The sequence below is a fragment of the Mesoplodon mirus genome (genome assembly GCF_964341445.2).
Source record: "Mesoplodon mirus genome assembly, chromosome: 15".
In the NCBI taxonomy this organism is placed as follows: Eukaryota; Metazoa; Chordata; class Mammalia; order Artiodactyla; family Ziphiidae; genus Mesoplodon; species Mesoplodon mirus.
Window position 1 is genome coordinate 50834785 of NC_138991.1, and position 20939 is coordinate 50855723.

Consider the following 20939-nt stretch of genomic DNA (forward strand, 5'->3'; position numbering starts at 1 on the left):
ATTGATGCTGGGTTATTTACTAAGGAGAGTGATTGTCCAGGGTATGAAGCTATCAGTCATTTTGACTTTCCGAAATTGATTTGGGAAAAATAAAATGAAGGCTGAAGAATGGGATGATAGATGGATGTTTTTCGGGCAAATTGTGAGATTAGCTTCCTTCCCTCTTGCACCCCAGGGGAGAGCAATTGGCTGCTTGGGGAGCCACCCATGGACCAGGTTGTCTCACCGGTGGGCTTTTAGGGTCCCTCCCTTGGGCATTCTGTGGGCTGGAGGACAGCACTGCCCCCACTGTGGGTGGAAAGATATGAGGGGAGTGTATGGGAAGGAAAAAACCCCACCATTTGGAGGCTGGTCTAGACCATCCATGCGGGGACAATGATCCTGTGTAATGCAGATGGGATTGTTTTGCATCAAATACATCAAGGTGCTTCTAAAGCTGAGCTCTACTGGCCAGGGTTTGATAAGCTAGCATCACATTTGGGGTGCAGGTGTTAAACCTGAGGCCTGGAGGGGCTGTTCCACTGTGTGTGTGTGTGTGTGTGTGTGTGTGTGTGTACATCTTCAAAGCTATCACTCTCTTAGTTTGGATTCCCCAAGAAAAAGAAGACCCTGAGGCAGGGGAAGTCATTTAATAGGGAGGTGACACCAGAGGAAACACCAGGAGGGGGTGGGAAAGTCACATGAAGGGTGCAGTTATTGAGCCGACCGCCACTGTGGGTGACTGGAGCTGAAACCTGCTGGGGGAACTGGGAGCCAGTGTCAGACACACACCTAAGAGCCTTTCCACCTGAGGGGTGAGGGACCTGGGGTCTTTGTACAGCACCTCCTATCAGCCACTGAATGAGGGCTGGGGGGATGGGGATGTTCATTTCCTGGTATTTCTGTCCTGTTGTTACGCTGGCAGGTACAGAGACTTTTGACATCCACAAATGCAAAAAAAGTGCAGGAGCTGGCAGGCTGAAGTGGTCACGGTCAGGAGAAGGTGGGCACGATGTTGGCAATGTCTGCTCTAATCCCAAATCCTCTTTCCCGTCACATGATCAGGATATATTTGGTGCTTTCTGTGTATCCTCCTCGATATTTGATATCACTCGGTTTTCCACTGTCAAGAAAATTATGTTGAAACAGGGAGGCCCACCTGACAAAATAAATTCCAAATTTGCCAGCTCCGCTCTTCACATCAGTGGAAGGCCCCGGAGGTGGAGAATCTGGACATCCCCATACCTCGGCTCTTTTAGGTCTTGGCTGAAAGGTTACCTTGCCTGAAATGGAAAGTCTTCCTGGCCCATCTGCCCTGGTTTGGTTCTCCTGAAAGCTGAGGCCAAGGCAGGGGCCTGGGTGCAGATCGTTAATTTAGGAGGTGATCCCAAGAAGCAGGAGTGAGAGCTGAGAAGGAGACAGGGAAGGCGGGAACGTCAGAGTCAGTGGTGGTTCTGAAGGTCGCCATTCTGGCACTGGGATGGGCATGGACCCCGTCCTAGCACACTGGCCAGGTGGGCTCCCGAAACCTCACAGAAGGGCCAAGCAGCCCAAGTGTGCTGGCGTGCACCGGGTGTGCTGCTCTCTGCCTGAGCTGAGACCTCGCCCAGACAGGACCATGGGAGCACTTGTATCAGACGCCAGAGGCAGCCCCCGCCCTGGGCACTCCCTGTCCCCTTCTCCTGCTTTAGTTTTCTCTATGGCACTTGTCATCATCCCGTAGACCGTACATTTTATGGTCTGTCTCCCCTGCTAGTATGTGAACCCTGTGAGGGCAGTGACTTTTGTCTGTTTGTTCACCGCTCTCTCCCCTGCTCCTGGAACAGTGCCTGGCAGGTGGTGGTGCTCAGGAATATTTATTGAGTGAGTGGAGGATGGAGCAAAGAAGGATCCCCAAAGTAAATTTCCTTCTTCTCTCCCTCCCCCCTTCCTCCCTTCCTTCTTCTTCTTCTTTCTCATGTAAAGAAAGGCTCATGGAAATTGAGGGAAGAATGGACTCATATCTGCCATCTCAAGCTTGCTCTGGAATTTATACTCTTTGAGTGGGAGGGTCAGCTGTCTGCAGTTGGGGTCCCGAGAAGCAGAGCTTGAGATAGGATTTCAGTGTGGATTAGTTTCCTTAGGGCTGCTGTGACAAAGCACCACAAATTGGGTAGCTTAAAACTACAGAAATGTATTGTCTCAGAGTTTGGAGGCTTTAAGTTGAAGATCAAGGTGCTGGCAGAGCCGTGCTGCCTCTGAAACCTAGAGGGGATCCTTCCTTGCCTATTTCTAGCTTCTGGTTGTTGGCAGTCTTGGCTTATAGCTGCATCACTCCCATCTCTGCCTCCCCCTCACTTAGCCTGCCTTCTCTCTGTGTGTGTCTGTGTCTTTTCTTGTAAGAACATCAGTCATGTTGGGTTAGGGGCCCACCCTACTCCAGGATGACCTCATCTTCAATAATCACATCTGGAATGACCCTATTTCCAAATAAGGTCACATTCTGAGGTACTGGGGGCTAGGAAGTCAACACACCTTTGGGGGATACAATTCAATCCAAAATGGGACGCAAGAGAAAACCCTGCAGGGGTGGGTGTGAAGTGGTCTAGGTGAAGGGTGACAGCTAAGCAAGGCTGAGCCTCAGCCTGGTGTGTGGTGGGGAGGGGACTCTGGGTCCTGGATCTCATTGCAGCATTTCCTCCTTCAGACAAGGGAGCCAGCCAGCCCACATCGTCAGCCATTGGCGGGGACCGTACTGGGAAATCCGATTTTCAGCCAGGCAGCCCTGGGCCTCCCTGAAGCCTCTATAGTATGGAACAGTGGTTCTGAACAGGGACAGTTTTGGTCCCAGGACATTTGTCAGTGCTGGGAGACGTTTTGGGTTTGGGGGATGGGAGAGTGCTTCTGGCCTCTGGCGGGTAGAGACTAGAGATGCTGCTAAACATCCCGCAACGCACGGGATAGACCCTACAACACAGAATGATCTGGCCCTAGATGTCCGTAGTGCTGAGGGTGAGAAAGCCTGCTGTGGGGTGAAGGGGAGGATGGAGGTTGGGGGGACGGAGCAGGGTCTGCCATGACAGGCAAGACGGGAGCTGGGCTGTTCCCTGTTGGGGAAGGAGGGTTTTCCAGGGAGAGACAGTTGTCAGGGGTCGGGGTCGGGCCAAGGGGAAGATGATGTGAGGGGCAGATCTCCAGGTAGCTGCTTTGGTTTTCATTCCCAATGTGAAAAAGGAGATACCGGTTTTGAACAAAAATCCACATCAAGCAAAATAGGCCTGCATTGGAGACAGAAAATGAAATCCTCACACGGTGTGCCCAGGCGGTTAGGTTGGCCATCACCTCTGATTTCCATTGGAGACAGGCGTCTGCCTTCACCAGAGCGCTCTGAAGATGCGGCTGCGTGGGCGGTGGGTGGAAGCAGTTTCTCGTTTTCAGCCTGACTTCGCGGTATGCGGGTCAGAGCAACTCTGAGGGTTTATTAGTTCTACAGTCTCTGCCGTGGAGACCCCGTGGGGACGTATAGATTGCTGGCTTGTAGGGCCAGCATATAGGCATCTTCTGGCTCACGGCAGAACGTCCCAGTTGTTTTGTGCCTTTGAACATTGTGTCTTTGATCTTGACATTCAGGAAATTAGCAGCTAATGGATCTACTGCAGATTTTTGGTCACATTGAGAACGCTGGGCCAAAAGATAATGGAAATGAAGACAGAGAAATACCAAAGTGTGTGGTGTGATTGATGTGGTATGAAGTTATAGTGGCCACTGAGAGAAATTCTCTCATCCAAGTGAATTGAAGTGAATTGATACTTTGGCCATTTAGAGGTGAAATCCATGTAGTCTCAACTCTTTTTTAAAAAAATTATTAATAATTGTGACAAAACACACATAACATAAAATTAACCATCTTTCAGTGGTATTGAGTACATACACACATGTCATCGCCCCCCACCCATGTCCAGAACTCTTTTCACCTTGCAAGAAACGAAACTGTGTCCCCATTAAACAATAGCTCCCCACACCCCACTGGCCCCAGCCCCTGGCAACCACCACTCTACTTTCTGTTTGACTACTTTGGGTACCTCATATAAGTGGAATGATACAATATTTGTCTCTTTGGGGCTGGTTTATTTCACTTAGCATAATGTCCTCAAGGTTTATCCATGTTGTAGCATGTGGCAGGATTTCCTTCCTTTTGAAGGCTGTGTAATATTCCATTGTGTGGACAGACCACGTTTTGTTTGTTTTTTCATGCATCCATTGATGGATGCTTGGTTGCTTCCACGTTTTGGTTATTGTGAATAATGCTGCTATGAACAGGGGTGTGCAGTTATTTCTTCAACCTTTTTTTGAGCCAGAAAAATATTCAGGATGAAGGACGTTCGTTTTCTCTTGAGATCATGTGGTTTGGGGAAGGAAGGGGGAGGGAGGTGGAAAGAGCAGAGGTCCCGTGGGCATGCCAGAACCTCACAGAGCATTAGGAGGAACCAGAGTTCTTGTTCCAGCCCTTTCACTAGTTCCCTTGGGACTGGAGTCATGTAACCTCGTAGGTCTTGGTTTGCTCATGTCAAGTGGAGACATGGTACCTGCTGCCCGCTCCCTTGCAGTGCATCTCTAGGGCTATAAACTCTTCTCAGGAGAAAGTAGCTGCTGGCTATGAAAGTCCCTCGAATTGAGGAAAATTATAAATATACTGTACATTATAAATATACAATAAAAATATTGTACATCTATAAACTATCCGTTTATTTAGTCAATGAATATTTGTTAGGTGATTGTCATGTTCTAGGGGCTGGGGCTACTAATTTCACTCTGAGTTTCCTGAGTGTCTACCATGAGCCAGGCAATGTTCTACACGTGCTCACTTGTCTATCTTCACAAGGGCCCATTTTGCAAAGTGGGGAAACTGGGCAGAGAGAAGTTAAGTAATCTTTCTGTGCTGAGTGGTAGAACTGAGGCTCTTTGGCTTAAAAAGTGATGTACCATAACCAGGACATTAGACTGGTTCTCTACAGGAAGCAAAACAGAGCCCCTGCCCTCATGGAGCTTACATTCTAGTGGACGGAGATACTCCGTGAATGAATTAACACATCATGCCTGTTGGCATTGTCTCTGCCAGGAGGAAAAATAAAGCAGGATAAGGGGCTGGAGAGGGGTGGCTGAGTGGTGAGAGTGGGGAAGCTGTTCTAGGTGGGTGAGGAGATGGCATTTAAGTAGAGAGCTGGAAGGGTTGAGGGAGTAAGCCTGGAGGATGTCCAGGGGAAGAGCATTCCAAACAGTGAGTACAGGACGTGCAAAGGCCCTGAGGCAGAGTGTGTTGAAGGCTGGAGGAGAGTGAGTGAGGGGAGAGCAGCAGGAGTTGAGGTTGAACTGGCTTAAAAGGCCCCATCACATTGATCTTGTAGGCTGAGGTAAAGACTTGGATTTTATTCCTATGGGTGACGGGAAGCCTTGGAGTATTTTGAGAAGGAGGGGTGACCCAGCCAGGCTGCCTGGAGAGAACTGTTCCTGGGAGACCCACAAGTACTTATTTCCAAAATATATAAAGAACTCCAACTAACATAACATTGTAAAGCAACTATACCCCAATTTTAAAAAAGCGAAAGAAAAAAAAACCTCCAATGACTCAAAAGATAAAATCCAGTTTTTAAATGGGCAACAATTTTGAACAGATGTTTCACAGAAGAAGACTCATGCAAATGGTCTAAAAGCACATAGAAAAGTGCTCAACTTCATTATCCATCAGAGAAATGCAGGTTAAAACCTTAGTGAGATACCACTACAACCCACCTACCAGAATGTCTAAAATCACAAAGACTGACAACATCCAATGTTGGTGAAGACGTGGAGCCCCTGGAACTCTCAGGCAGTGCTGTGGGTATATCATGTGATGTAACCACTTAGGAAGAAATTCTAGTGGTTTCTTGTAAAACTAAACCAATATCTACCCCACGATCCAGCAGTACCACTCCCAAGAGAAATGAAAATGTTATGTCCACACAAAAACTTGTACACGCATATTCAAAGAAGCTCTACATGTAATAGCCCCAAACTAGAAATTGCCCAGGTGTCCATCAACAGGATAAAGGATAACAAACTATGATAGCATAGTTTGATAACATATGTACCATTCATATAATGGAACATTATTCAGCAATAAGAAGGAAAAGGGACTGATACAGCGTGGATGAATGTCACAAACATTATGCTAAGTAGAACATCCTGCTGACAACCATTATGAGAAATAGAAGTCAGACCCAAGAGAGCCCATATAGATGATTGCATATATATAAAGTTCAAGAAACGACAAAACTAATCTATGGTGAAAAATCAAAACAGTGGTGGTGACTGGGGAAGGGGATTGACTGGAAAGGGGCCAAAGGGAAGTTTCTAGACTAATAGTGATAGGGCGTTGGATACACAGGTGTATGCGTTTGTCAAACTCATCACTTAAGGTTTGCACATTTCATTGCATATAAATTTTATCTGAAAAATAAAAGAGCCATAAACATCAACTTTTGGTTAATGATATGCCTGCTGAAGTGTTCAGGTCTCTAGTGCCTGCAACTTACTTTAAAATGCTCTCAGAAAAAGATTGATAGATGTGCGATAAAGCAAATATAGCATATTTTCAAAATATTAGTTGCAGAATTAATAACTGTTCATTGTACGAGCTCGGTGATATATTTAAAGGGGTTCAGTGTACAGTTATTTCAGCTTCTCTGTATTTGATAACGTTCATAAGAAAATGTTGGGGGGCTTCCCTGGTGGCGCAGTGGTTGAGAGTCCGCCTGCCGACGCAGGGGACATGGGTTCGTGCCCCGGTCCGGGAGGATCCCACATGCCGCGGAGCGGCTGGGCCCGTGAGCCATGGCCGCTGAGCCTGCGCATCTGGAGCCTGTGCTCCGCAACAGGAGAGGCCACCAAAAAAAAAAAAAGAAAATGTTGGGGAACACCAGTTAGGAGTAATACGCTGCGGGCTTCCGGGTGGGAAGGGGAGCGGACAAGTGCCCAGCTTGGGAGACAGTTTGAAGGCAGAGTCTGTGATCCCCAGAGCCAGCCCTTAGCCTTTACACTCCAGCTTCAGAGGTGCTGTAAATGAGGGCTCTCAAACAGAGGGGGGATTCTCAAACAGGGGATGCTGCTGTTGTCTTACTTCCTGAGCATCAGAATCGGCCAGGAGCTGTGCCTGTGGGGTTCCCAGACCTCAGCCTCCTGGATTCCGATTTCTTAAGTCTTGGGTGAACCTGCACTTGAGTGAATGTGCTGGGAGAGTCTGACGTAAGTGAACTACGGACCTCATTCTGGGAGGCACTTGGATGGCCAGTGGAATGCTGCAGGGGCTTGGCTGTTGCAGCTGGACAGACAGGTCTGAGATGTGGTCTCGCTGGTTGGCTGCTGTGTTGGTTTAGCGACCTGGCCTGGCTGCCTGCAAGCCCGATCTAGGCTGCCATTAAGATGGTATTTTATGGAGCCATCTGGGAAAGGGGCAGGCTCCAGGTAGCATGCTCTTAGATGTTCTTGGGGGGTAATTCTGAGTCATGTGGAGTGTAGTATCTTTTATTACAAAGCCACATTGCCTGCTAAGGAACAATGTTTGATTTGAGCCCAGAAAAAGAAAATGTGCTTAGTCAAAAGTGATATTTGCACATCTGGCTGCTGGATATTTATGTTTCTGAAAACTGCTTTAATGTGAGATTTGCTTTGGCCAAAGGAGCGCCTTTTAGACCTTCAATGCCTATAATTCAGGGCCCCGTGGCTTAGGAAGTGAAGTCTGTGTGTGTTGCCTTTGCAGCATAAGAGTCAGAGGTGGTGGCAATAAACGTGTTCTGGTTCTCACCACGTACCAGACCCTGGGCTCAGTGTAATACTTAACGATTCCCCACCAGATGGATGGCACTGGCACCTTCATTTTATAGATGGGGACCCTGAGCCTCAGGAAAGTTAAGAAACTTACCCAAAATTGCACAGCTGGAGTAGGGACTTGAACCTGAGACTGACTGCAAGCCCATATCCATAACCGCTATGAAATAATCTATTTAGGAGGAAGTCCTGGCTGAGGACTTCGTAAATTGACTTACCCAGTGTAACTTGGATGTGATAAGACTGTATTTCTCATAAGTCTACCCAGATTTTTATATCAGTGCGTATCTTGCTTCTTTCCACCTTTGGAGCCATTCAGAGGAATTCTGTGTTGGCTTGGAGCCCCTTAGGAGAGCCTTCAGAGTCTGAGGGGTGAGCTGGTGGCCTTCTTCAGGAGCACCAAACTGATTGGATCTTTGGAAGAGGCCAAAGGACAGTCTGATTTGGTAACCAAGTTGATTGTCAGTGTGGGGACTGCTGTTTTGATTGAGCAATAGAAGAAAAATTGCATGACTCTGAAGTAAGATTTACTTTCTTAGGGGGCTCCCAAAATGTTGGTTACAGCCGACAGAACCCATCACAAACTGGCTTTGGTCAAAGAGGAAAGTCTGTGGTTGTGTGGGCTCCAGGCTCCACTGAGTCTGGGGTCCAGGTTGTATCCTGGGAATCTCTCAGCTGGAATGTTCCTCAGCACCGCCCTCGTCCATTGTCTTTCTTCTCAGGAAGCCCCTTTCCCCAGGGAAGCAAAACCCAGGCTTACCTCCTGCCAGCTGGGCCACACCAGTGGAAAGAGAGATCCTCTTTCCCGAAAGTTCCAGAAGTCCCAGGGAGGATTCTCAGGGGCCTGGCCTCCCTCATCCTGCCCTCCTCATGCACAGTGGAGTGTGGCTTTTCACAACGGCTGGAGGCCTTGAAGTGGGAAGGAGTGCAGTTTCAGAGAAGGAAGCATGACTGTCTCCTTATTTCACTGCCATGGCCACAGTTTTCTCTTTATTGCTGAAGCTTCTCTGGCTAATGTCCCCACTAAAGAACTTGGCAGGCAGGGTTCAAGAGCTGGCCCTGGTGGCAGGCATGTGTCAACTATTTGGAACGTCCTGGTGGTGGGTGGGTGGACTCCTAGCCCTGAGAGTGTCTCCCATGGCCTCTTACTGTTGGGGTCCCTTCAGAGAGGAGCAGCCCTGGAGGGTGGGCCCTAGTCAGATGGTCCAATCCCAGCTCCCTTCTCTGGGGCTCACTGCCCCCTGAGAGAGTCATCTATTGGCCTAGGTCGGGCTCCCCTAGAAATAGACCCTGAGATCAAGATTTGAGTGCAAGTATTCTATTTGGGGGGTGATGCCAAGAAGAACCAGTGTTATCAGGCAAGTCCCCACTGTGGGCATCTGGATCGCGACCCTCCTGGGCTCTCGGTGTAGGCTTCCCCAGGGGTGGGGGGCGCTGGGGCATGTGTTCACCAGCCCCCAGCAGGCACAGGTTGAAGGATGTTTCCAGAAGCGCTTAACTCCCCGGGCTCCTCCAGCCTGCCTTATGCATCTGAGGAGAGAGTGTTACCAAACCAAACCAGGGTCAACTCGCCTGCGAGCACTAAAGCCAACCCACTGACACTGGGTTGTGGTGAAGGAAAGTGCAGCATTTATTGCAGGGCACCAAGCAAGGAGGACGGGCAACTCATGCTCAAAAGACCCGAACTCCCAATGGCTTTCAGGGAAGGGGTTTTAAAGGCAGTGGGAGGGAGGGGTCTGCAGGGTGTGTGATCAGCTCGTGCACAATTCTCGGATTGGTCGGCATCAAGGTGAAGTTTCAAGCATCATCAGCCTTCTGGTTTCAACCAGGGTCTATGTTCTTGCGATCAGCAGTTTCCATCTGGAGGGGGTCAGCTTCCTATAAAAACAGCTTAGGACTGTGTGTCAGGCCTGTATCTGTGTCTTTCAGGGGACTGGGAGTTGGGTGATCCTGCTGTGTGGCGGATTTATAGTCTAAATTGGTACCAGTTTCCCGGCCCCGTAGCTATTCTGTTTCTACATCTTCACGTTTCCTAATCATGAAGTCTTGAGCCAGCCTTTAGAGAATCAAAGGGAGGCCTGGGAAACTAAAGCAAAAGGCTTTTACTTCAAAGGGGCTTGTATATGGTTCCCATCCCCCCTTTCTTTGGTAGTCCTCAATCTGGAGGGGAACAGGTTCAGGAAAAGAAAGGGAGTAAAGTTTTGGATAGAGAGAGTTATCATAAACTCAGCAGAGGTACTCAGTTTTAGGGGGACTGTGTTTCAAGAGGACCCTGGTGGCCTGAGACTCTGGGCAGAGAGTCTGAGGGCTGGTCAGGGCCGGGGGCTGGGCTGCACCCTCAGCATCACCACACTTAACCTTGTCACGTCGAAGCCTCCGAGTGCAGGATCTTCCACGTTCCCCCTTCCCTCTCCATTCTTCTTTCCTCTGGGCAGGAAGGTGCAAAGCAGATGAGCAAGACCCCTGGCTAAGTGGATGCCCGTGGAGAAAAAGGCGCCGGTCTCCCCTTCTTGAGGAGGCGCCTGATGTTTGCAAGTGACCCTCTTGGCAGCCGTCTCTCTCGGTTTTGAGTGGGTGGGCAGGGAAAATCCCCAGCTCTCCCCACTCGGCCAGTACCTCCCCTCTGCTTATAGAGGTGGGAAAGGAGGATGGTTTTGAAAGCTGCAGGACCAGGTCTCTGCCTCTTAAAAATCCCGGAGGGAGGTGTTGGGCCCAGGTTTTGTCAGCCCCTTGCTGCCTCTCTCTAGTCCCCAGCTTTGGGCCCAGGCAGCCAGTTCTGGCATCAACAGGAAAAGTCCCCCTCCACATTCTGTCCACGCACAGCTAAAGGCTTAGCCAGACCCCCCATAACATCAGCTTTTGTTATTTATTCTCTGTAGCTTTGGCACTTAGAAGGAACTTGATAGGTGGGGTTTTTTTTGTTTTTTTTTTAATTTTTTTTTTTTTTTTGGTACGCGGGCCTCTCACTGTTGTGGTCTCTCCCGTTGCGGAGCACAGGCTCCGGACGCGCAGGCTCAGTGGCCGTGGCTCACGGGCCCAGCCGCTCTGTGGCGTGTGGGATCTTCCCGGACCAGGGCACGAACCCATGTCCCCTGCATCAGCAGGCGGACTCCCAACCACTGCGCCACCAGGGAAGCCCGATAGGTGTTTTTTGAATTAAATAAATATCATTGTGTAAAGGGTGTTAGCTTTTGAGTTAGACTGACCTGGTTAAGGTCCTGGCTTCACCATTTACTGCTGAATGAACTTGGGTTCAACTCCTTACCTTTAAATTGGGGATAATAATGCTTACTGCGTGGAGAGTTGGGGGAACATTGTGAAGGTAACAATAGCAACATCTGACTTACATAGCACTCACCATGTGCCAGGCATGGTGCTAAGGCTTCTATTGTATTCACTACTATCAGCATCCCATTTTATGGATGGGGAAACTGAGGCATGCGTTAAGTAACATGCCTAAGGCCACAGAATTGGGATTTGAACCCAGGCTAGTCCAGTTCCAGGGTTGTGCACTTAGCCACTCCACTGCACTACATTGCCTCTTGATAAACCAAGATCTGGCACGCAAAGCACCTGGCGTATAATATACACTGAATAGTGGGGACCAGGAGCTCAGGCACCAGGAGGTTGGGGAGGGAACTGAGGAGGGAGGAGGGCAAAACGAGGGAGGAGAGGTTGGGGAGCAATTGAGATTGAGCCATGAGGAACTGGCCTTAGAATCCGATCGTGTTTCAGTATGTGCTACTTTGGTCTTAACCGTGCCCCAGGCAAACGAAGTGAGAAGGAATTTAGGACATTTTTTAATAGCAAAAATGGTGATGCTTTGAGGTACCCAGAGGCATGTGCTGATTGGGCCTAGTACCTGGAATCTGCCTGGGGCCGTACATGCCCCAGCCTCTCCCGACTGCATACTGTATTTGGTGATCACTGACCACCTGATACCTAAATAGGCAAGGCCCTTGACAAGGCATATTCAGTTTTTTAATGAGAAACTGTCTTTAACTTGTCCTGAGCTGTTGTCAGCCTTGACGCTCTCGGCAGAAACCTGTCCTCTGCGCGTGTTAGTTAAAAGGATTTCCTGCCCAGGTTGGTGAACAGCAGTGTTGGTACCACTGTGCAGCCAGGGCTGGGCGCACACCAGGCAGCATTAACTAGAAGGTTCTTTCTATGTGGTCCTTCTTGTTTCTTCCTCCTAAAATACAAATGTAGTTTACATTTCAGGCCTTAAAGTGAGCTTTTGATTCCTAGTTTATAACGCGAACTGGAAGGGGAACCAGAGATGATTTGAACCAATCCTATTTTATAGATGAGAAAACTGCAGCACAGAGATGTTGAGTGACTTATCCAAGGTCACACAGCTTTCAGTGACAGAAAGGAGACCAGAGTTAGGTCACCGGATCAGCAGGCAGGAGGTCTTACTACTAGCACATACTGCTTTACCCCACAAGGGAAGGGATCTATAGTGGCTAAGAGCACACAGGCCCTAGAGTCATACAGACCTGGGTTCAAGTCCCAGCTTTGCCACCTTCTACAGATGTGGGTCCAGGAAAGTTAACTTTATCATTTCTAAGCCTCAGTTTCTTTGTCTATAAAATGGGAATCATGTGGTGCGCTGGAACCAGCTTGAACTGGCCTGTAGAGCCAATTGTTATTTTCAGGAATTTCACAAACCCGCTGACTTCACACTGGCAGATTGAAAATCAGCCACTGTGTATGAAATTGACAGATGCTGTAGCGTTTGTAATCAGAGCCTCCCCCTTCTGCCCCCCACAGAGCAGAGCCTGACACGTGTATACAGTGGTGCCATGTCGTGGTCAAGAGCACGACCCAGCAGTCCCAAAATCTGCAGGCCAGAGTCAGTCCAGCCACTTCCAGCGGTGTGACCTTGGGTCACTGGTAATAATGGAAATTGCTGACTCTTCCTGAGTGGTTCCCATAGACCCGGTACTGTTCTGGGGCTTTCCGTGTAAGTCAGAAAACCACCAGGGACTATCATTCTCCCCATTTTACAGTTAAAGAAAGTGAGACAGAAAATTTGAGTAACTTGCCCAAGGCCATGCAGTCAGTGAAGGAAGGACGCTCCATTCAAATCCCAGCATCTGCTCTTGGCCACCACCCTGTCTCGTTGAGGTTCATCTTCCTTCTTTGGAAGATGGCAGGAATAGCAACCCTGACCTCAAAGGTTGTGGTTAGGGTGGGATGTGATAACGCCTGTGCTGTTCACACAGGCCCTGCACGTGGCAGGGCCTCAGTTGACGTGTGCTTACTGTTGGTAAGCACTGAGTAAATGTCACTGTCAATCGTTACCATGATGATTGCACTGAAATCTTCCCAGCCGAGGGACTGCGACTCAGTTTGACCAAGGAGATTAAAGCAACATTTGCCAACCGAGCCATTCATCCATTCCAGCTGGGGTTGAGAAGAGGAGACTGTCACTCTGAGTCGCTGGCAGGCTGGGTGGTCCAGGCATCTGGCGGTGCACCCCAGAGAGGATGCTGGGGCCCTCTTCAAAGAGGGAGAGGTTGAAAATTTCCGCGGGCTGTCCCGATTGCTTGAGCACACGCAGAGGGCAGGTTCTGGGGCTACCAACATGAGGGCCACCTGATCCCTTCCTTTAAGATTCTCATTGTAATACAGTCAGCCCTCCATATACAGGAGTTCTGAATCCAGATCCAGTTGGTTGAATCTGCAGAGGCGGAACAGAAGACCAACTCTACTGCACCATTTTGTATAAGGGACTTGAGCATCCATGGATTCGGGTATCTGAGGGGGTCCTGGAACCAGTCCCTTGCAGATACCAAGGAACGACTGTATAACAATAGTAAGCATTTGTCAGTGCTCCCTGTTTCCTAACACTGCATGAAGCATTCTCCATACATGATCCTGTTGAATCATATGAGCCTGTGAGGTACAGTGATCATTTTACACCGGAGTAAACTGAGGTTCGAGTCGATGAGTGACTTGCCTCGGTGTTCAAGGAATAAATATTGGAGCCGGGATTTGAACGTAGGTGACTCCGGAGCTCAGTACTTCCTCATTACCTGGAAGTGCCTCTGAGAAACAAGTCAGGGCCATCAGTAACTATGATACAAGGTGAAAATTAGTGGGACCAAAGGAGAACGGTCTGTTCGTTTCAAGCAGCAGCAAATCTGACTGTGGCCACCTGAAGGGAAATGATAAATAAAATAATAGAGCCACTTACTAAATGCTGGGCTCTAAGCCCTTCCCATATGTTAACCCATTTAATTCTTTCATCAATTATATATGACAGGTGCTCTTACTGTCCCTATTGTACAGGTGCAAAAACGGACATCAGGGAGTTAGCGAACCTGCCCAAGGTCACACAGTAAATGGCAGAGCCAGGCTTCATACCAGGCTCCCTGGGAGAAAAAGAGGGCAGTATAGAAAGGGTAGTGGAGTAGTTCATAAAAGCAAAGGAGGAATTGAACCCTGAAGGCTCCCAGGCAGCTCTGGGATCCTTTGGAGCAGATCTCCACAAACTTCTTTCTAGAGCAGCACTGTCCAGAAGTATAACGTGAGCCACGTATGTCATCTGAAATTGCCTAGTGGCCACATTTAAAAAAAGAACCAGATGAAATTTATTCTGTACTATTTTATTTAATCTAATATAACTAAAATGTTATTTCCATGTGTAATCATCAGAAATTATTAGTGTGAATTTTTTTTTTTAGTGTGAAATTTTACATCTTCTTTCTACACTAGATCGTGGCCTCCATTGTCTGTTTCATGCTTACAGCACAGCTCAGGTCGGAGTAGCCATAGTTCAGATGCTCAGTGGCCACAGGAGGCTGGTGGTGTCTGTTCTGACAGCGCAGCACTAGAGCAAGAAGATGGATTGACTTGGATCCAAGGACGTGGGGTTGCTTTCTTTCTCTCTCTCCATTCCAGTTTCAAATTTCCAGGACACAGGGAATCCAGTGGGCCCGCACCTTGGGCTGGGTGTCTTGGGCAGGTGCTGTCAGTCACCCCCAGAAGGCGTGGCCCTGTTTGATCTGGGCAGTTACTTCAGTTGGCTTTGGCCTCAGGTTGTGTGTAATCCTCGTGCTGGGGGAAAGGAGAGAGGGAGAGATGAGATGGAGGATTTAGTTCCTGAAGTGCTTCTGCCCACACTGGTGACTCTGCCAGCTTCCTTGGCTCAGGTGCCCCTTTGAACTGGCACAGGAATTAAACTAGGCAGACAGGTCGGTGCACGGAGGCTGAAGGTCAGATCAACTTGCAGACACATCTGGAAGAAAGGCTGTACATCCTAGTGGGGGAACCCGCTGGGGAATAGCTCTAACTCCCCACCATCCAGGGCTCTCTAGATGGCCCCTCACACATTCTCAAGGCCCATGGCACCAGGCCCTACTGAGGCCCCGGCCACCCCTGGATGGTCCAGGTGACTACACTACCTTCACTTCAAGCTTGTGTGATAGAGAAAGTTGGTTTCTGTGTGGCAACAGGGTGCTAACAGAGACTGCTTATCTGCAGCACGGAGAGGCCGGACGCCCCTCATCTTCTGGTGGGAATGGGGGCTGGGACTTGCCTCCTGTGACATTTGTGAAGTGTGTCGGGACTCTTTGGGCCACCAGGGACACAACCCCAACTTAGGCTTCCTTTATAGGAGATGGGAGGAGAGATTCTGGCTCAGGAAATTAAGAACCCCTGGAGTTTCCTGAGCTTCAGGCACAACTGGATCCAGAGGCTCAAACCTTGTTCTCAGGGCCACCTTTCTCTTTCTCCATCCCTCAGATAGACTCTATCATTAGACAGCCACCAGCCAGCTCACAGCCTGGCACCCTGTATTCACTTTCTATTGCTCCGTAACAATCACAAATTTAGCAGCTTAAAACAGCACCCCTTCCTTATCTCACACTTCCCAGGTACGGCCGAGCTGGGTGCTCAGAGTCCCACCAAGTTAAAATCAAGGTGTTGGCTGGGACTTTGATCTTATCTGAGGCTTGGCGTCCTCGTTCAGACTCCCTAGTTATTGGCAGAATTCGGTTTTGTGTGGTTGTAGACTGAGCCCTCAGCTCCTAGAAGCCTCCTGCAGTTCCTGCCTTGTGGCTTTCTCTACAGACGGCAGTTTCTTCAGGGTCAGCTTGAACCTGAACTGGAGAGTGTCTGCTGTTGCTCCTTATCTCTGACTTTGAAATCCTCTTTTTAAATGGTTCGCCTGATGAGGTCAGGCCCACCCAGGATAATCTCCCTTTTGGTGAACTCAGAGTAACTGATGAGGGACTTAATTACATCTGCAGACTCCCTTTACGTTTTCGTTAATGTAACCTAATCATGAGAGTGATGTCGGATCCTCTAAACAGGTCCCACCCACTCAAGGGGAGGGGATTGATTGTTCAGAGAGGGTAAACGGCGGGGGGGGGGGTTGTGCACCAGTCTTGGGGACCATCTTAGAATTGGATCTCCCACATCCCCCATGGAGGAGGACTCTGATTGGGTGGTTTGGTCACATGGCCATCTCTGAGCCCATCACCTGGCCAGCGAGAGGAGGAGTTACTCTAGTGGGGGGTGGGCGGGTGCCAAATGCCCAGGGTTAGCCCCACCCAAACCACAGCCAAAGAGGTTCTGATAAGTGGGAGGGATGCTAAACAGAAAGAAATAACAGATGTATCCTATAGGGCCCCTCCAAAACCTAAGACTGAGAGAAAGTGTGGATTTTCATAAGTGAGAGCTTTTAAGGGCAGCAGGTGTAAGAAAGGAAATGCCCTTCCTTCCTTCCTCCCTCCCTCCTTTTTTCCTTTCTCCCTCCCTCCCTCCCTCCCTCCCTCCTTCCTTCCTTCCTTCCTTCCTTCCTCCCTCCCTTCCTTTCCTTCCTTCCTTCCTTCCTTCCTCCCTCCCTCCCTCCCTCCCTCCCTCCCTCCCTCCTTCCTTCCTTCCTCCCTCCCTTCCTTTCCTTCCTTCCTTCCTTCCTCCTTCCTTCCTTCCTTCCTCCCTCCCTCCCTTCCTTCCTTCCTTCCTCCCTCCCTTCCTTTCCTTCCTTCCTTCCTTCCTCCCTCCCTCCCTTCCTTTCCTCCCTCCCTCCCTCCCTCCCTCCTTCCTTCCTCCCCCCCTCCCTCCCTCCCTCCTTCCTTCCTTCCTTCCTTCCTTCCTTCCTCCCTCCCTCCCTTCCTCCCTTCCTTCCTTCCTCCCTCCCTCCTTCCTTCCTTCCTTCCTCCCTCCCTCCCTCCTTCCTTCCTTCCTTCCTTCCTTCCTCCCTCCCTCCCTTCCTCCCTTCCTTCCTTCCTTCCTTCCTCCTTCCTCCCTCCCTCCCTCCCTCCCTCCCTCCTTCCTTCCTCCCTCCCTCCCTCCCTCCCTCCTTCCTTCCTCCCTCCCTCCCTTCCTCCCTTCCTTCCTCCCTTCCATCAATAGATGTATTAGACTTACATCTGAGAGACCTGAGCTCTAATCCAGACTTGACTAAGTGTAAGTGCGCCTTCATCTATTCAATAAACATTTACTGAGCACTTAGGGCACTAGTGTTGTCATAGGGACCACTTACTATGTGACCTTGGGAAAGTTACTTGACTCTTCTGAGCCTTAGTTTTCAGTGGGGGAAATGGGGATAAAAGCCCCAGAGCATAGTTGTCAAGAAGGCACAGTCTGGAGCCAGCAAACTCTCCATTTCTCTAGACACCAACTGGGAGTCCTGCAAGTCTGTTCGATTCTGATACGAACTGCTTGGAGTTAGCTCAGACCCCACAGGTTAAGGGCTCAGTCCCATAAGACTGCCCCCACTTCAGATGCCCAGTACAAGTCCCAGATTGTCAACCATACTTCTGACCCACCCAGCTATAAATCAGGGGTTCTCACGACCTCTTCCTCAGGTTCCATAATTTGCTAAAATGGCTCACAAAACTCAGAAGGCACTTACTATTATCAGTTTATTATAAAGAATACAACTCAGAATGGCCAAATGGAAGAGATGCTTAAGGCAAGGTATTGGGTGTGGGTTGAGGGCAGAGAGCGTCCATGCCCTCTCCAGGGGTACCACGTTCCCAGTACCTCAGTGTGTTCACCAGCTCAGACGTTCTCTGAACCGTTATAAACCCTCTCCCCTTCCCAGACGATGGGGGTTGCGGCTGAGAGTTCCACCCCTCTAATCTTGCCCTGGTCTTTCTGGTGACCAGCCTCCATCTTGAAGCTATTTTGGGAGCCCCAGCCTAAATCAGTTATCTTATTAGCATACAGAAGATACTCATCACTTCAGAGATCCCAAGAGTTTTAGGAGATGTATGCCAGGAACTGGGCACAAAGACCAGATATGTGTTTCTCATTGTATCACACCCCGGCTCTGCTCCCTGCTCACTATGTAAGGTCAGGCACAAGTCTTAACCTCCCCGTGGCTCAGTGTACTCATATGTGCAATGAGGATAATAACAGTCCCTCTCCCAGAGGGTTGTAGTAAAGATTAAATGGGAGGGGCTTCCCTGGTGGCGCAGTGGTTGAGAGTCCGCCTGCCGATGCAGGGACATGGGTTCGTGCCCCGCTCGGGGAAGATCCCACATGCCGTGGAGAGGCTGGGCCCGTGAGCCATGGCCGCTGAGCCTGTGCGTCCGGAGCCTGTGCTCTGCAACGGGAGAGGCCACAACAGTGAGAGGCCCGTGTACCACACACACAAAAAAAAGATTAAATGGGAAAGTAAAGGAAAGGGCTCAGAACTCAGGGCCTGGCACGTGGTGTGTTCTCAGTCGTGTTGGTCATCATCATCATCATCAACATCATCAACATCAACATCATCAACATCAACATCATCAGCATCAGCATCATCAACATCATCACCATCATCATCATCGGCATCATTATCATTATCAACGGGTTCTTTTGAGAACTGCATGAGATAATACATGCCACATGCTCCACCCCACGTGTGGTACAGAAGTATTCAGTCAATATTTTCTACTGCAGTTGTTCATTTATTTAGCGAACATGTTAGCAGGGTTTCCCACGTGCCAGCTCTAGTGCAGACTCTCAGTCTAGACAGAAGGTCTAGACAGTTAGAACCCAGTGTCCTAAGTTGTGCTCTGCGCTGGGACCTCCCTGGGCTGAGGTTCCTGGGGGACATGTTCACTGCTCTGTGCCCAGTGCTGTGCCAGCGCCTGGCTCAGAGCAGAGCTTCTGTTTGTGGAATGAATGACCTGTTGGTAGCATTTCCTCTGACGTCTGAGGCCTGTGGGAGGGGCCCCTGTCCCCACTTGGGGGTGGGGGGGGAGCATGGAGGGAGGTTGGGTGGTCTGGGATGTTCCGTTTGCCTGGCACATAGTGGGACCCTACAAGGAATTTCACAGCATGAGATAGAGGGAAACTGAAGCTGGGGAGTGAAGAACCTCATAGATGGCGTTTATCCTGAGGGGGGCATAGGGGCAGGAGCCACTGAAAGATGATAAGTAGCAGAGAAACCTGGCCAGGGTTGCATTTTAGGCTAATCCTCTGGGGTGTTTAGACCAGATAGGTTAGAGCTCACTCTCAACACTACTGATCTTGAGCCAGATCATTCTCTTTTAGGCGGGAATGAGTATTATTAACAGCATCTCTGGTGTCTACCCACTAGATGCCAGTAGCACCTCCTACCCCAGTTGTGACAACCAAAACTGTCTGCAGGCACTGCCAGATGTCCCCTGGAGGCACATAGCCTGATTGAGAAGCACTGGTTGAGAGAAGTGTGAGAGCAGAGGCGGGTGGCCTGTAACTAGTGGGCGAGGCGTCCTGCTGTGACTGAGGGCAGGGGTGGGTTCGGAGTCGAGGATGTTTAGTTGTTGGAAGTGACATGAGGGTCGAGGGTGAAGGAGGCCTCCTGGATCTTGTTCAGTTTGAGGGGCTTGCTGGCTGGGGGAGCTGGGCAGTGAGGAACAGGTGGGGATGAGTGGGGGTGGTGATGCATAGTTCATTTTGGGATGCCGGGGTTGAGGATGACCATTAAGCATCCATGTGGAGATTTCCTGTGGACTAAAGTTAAACTCCCTAAGTGATTGTGTCTGATCCCATCACTTGAAACACCTGTGTTATCAGTTTTTCTGGGGCACTTGTTTAAAATACGAATTCCCAGGCCCCTCCTATGAAGAATCTGATCAAGTAGGTTTGGGGAGACCCCGTAAATCCCCCAGGGATGCTTCTGATGAGGGCAGCTATGGAAACATGGAACTTTGTAAGCCTAGGCCTGTCCCCTGCCTGGATGGCTGGCCGTCACCTCACTCATAATACATTCAAGACTGAACTGTTGATTTCTCCCCAGATTGCTCCTCCACACATGTTCTCCATATCCATCAGTGGTATCAGCATTTACCCCTAAACCTAGGAGTCTTATCCTTCAACCATCAGCAAACCATGCCAGCCCTACCAACCACTTCCAGTTTCCTCCACTCCGACTGTCTGGTCCAGACCACCTTCACCTCTCACCTGGATTATCGTAACTCTCCCATGGGTCTCCCTGCTTCATCCGTTTGCCTACCTCAATATATTCTCAACACGGCAGCCAGGGAATCTAGTAAAATGTATATCGGCTCAGGTCTTCCTCCTGCTTCCAACATTCCAGTGGTTTCCCATCTCATTCAAGGTAAAACCTAAACAAGACCCAGTCCCTTCTCCCTCCAACCTGTTTTTCCCTGTTGGTGGCCTCCCTCACTTGCTCCAGCCATACCAACTTTGTTGGGTTTCTCAAACACACCAAGCATGGTCCTGCCTCAGGGCCTTTGCACTTGCTGTCTCTGCCTGGAATGCTCTCCCTCCAGATACCTGCATGGCTCCCTCCTTTCTTCATTTAGGTCTGCCCTCAATGTCACCATCTCAGAGAGGCCTTCCTTGACTTCCCTCTTTAAGAGTAGCCCCATCACTTTCTATCCCCTTAGGCAGCTTTATTTTTCTTCACAGTACTCACCACTAGCAGACTTTGCAAACTGATTTCTTTATTATCTCTCCCTTCCACTACAATGTGAAGATCAAGGGGATGGGGATTTTTTTCTGTCTTGTTCACTGTTGGTCCTCCAGTGCCTGGTACGTAATAGATGTTCAATAAAAATATTTATGGAAGAGAAGCAAGTAAGGAAGAAAGGAAAGGAGAAGGAGGAAAGAAAACATATAAGGCTTAGGCAGGACTAGATCTCGAAAGAAATCAGCATGTTTGGGAC

The 20939-nt window shown here is 49.5% G+C and overlaps 1 protein-coding gene across 1 annotated transcript in view; it reads left to right on the top strand.

Moving 5' to 3' along the window:
- The window catches only part of SYT17 (synaptotagmin 17), a gene marked incomplete at its 3' end in the record, with an annotated part of 77363 nt that overhangs the window by 10278 nt on the left and 46146 nt on the right, over positions 1 to 20939 (top strand). The gene's annotated exons all lie outside the window — the stretch shown is intronic.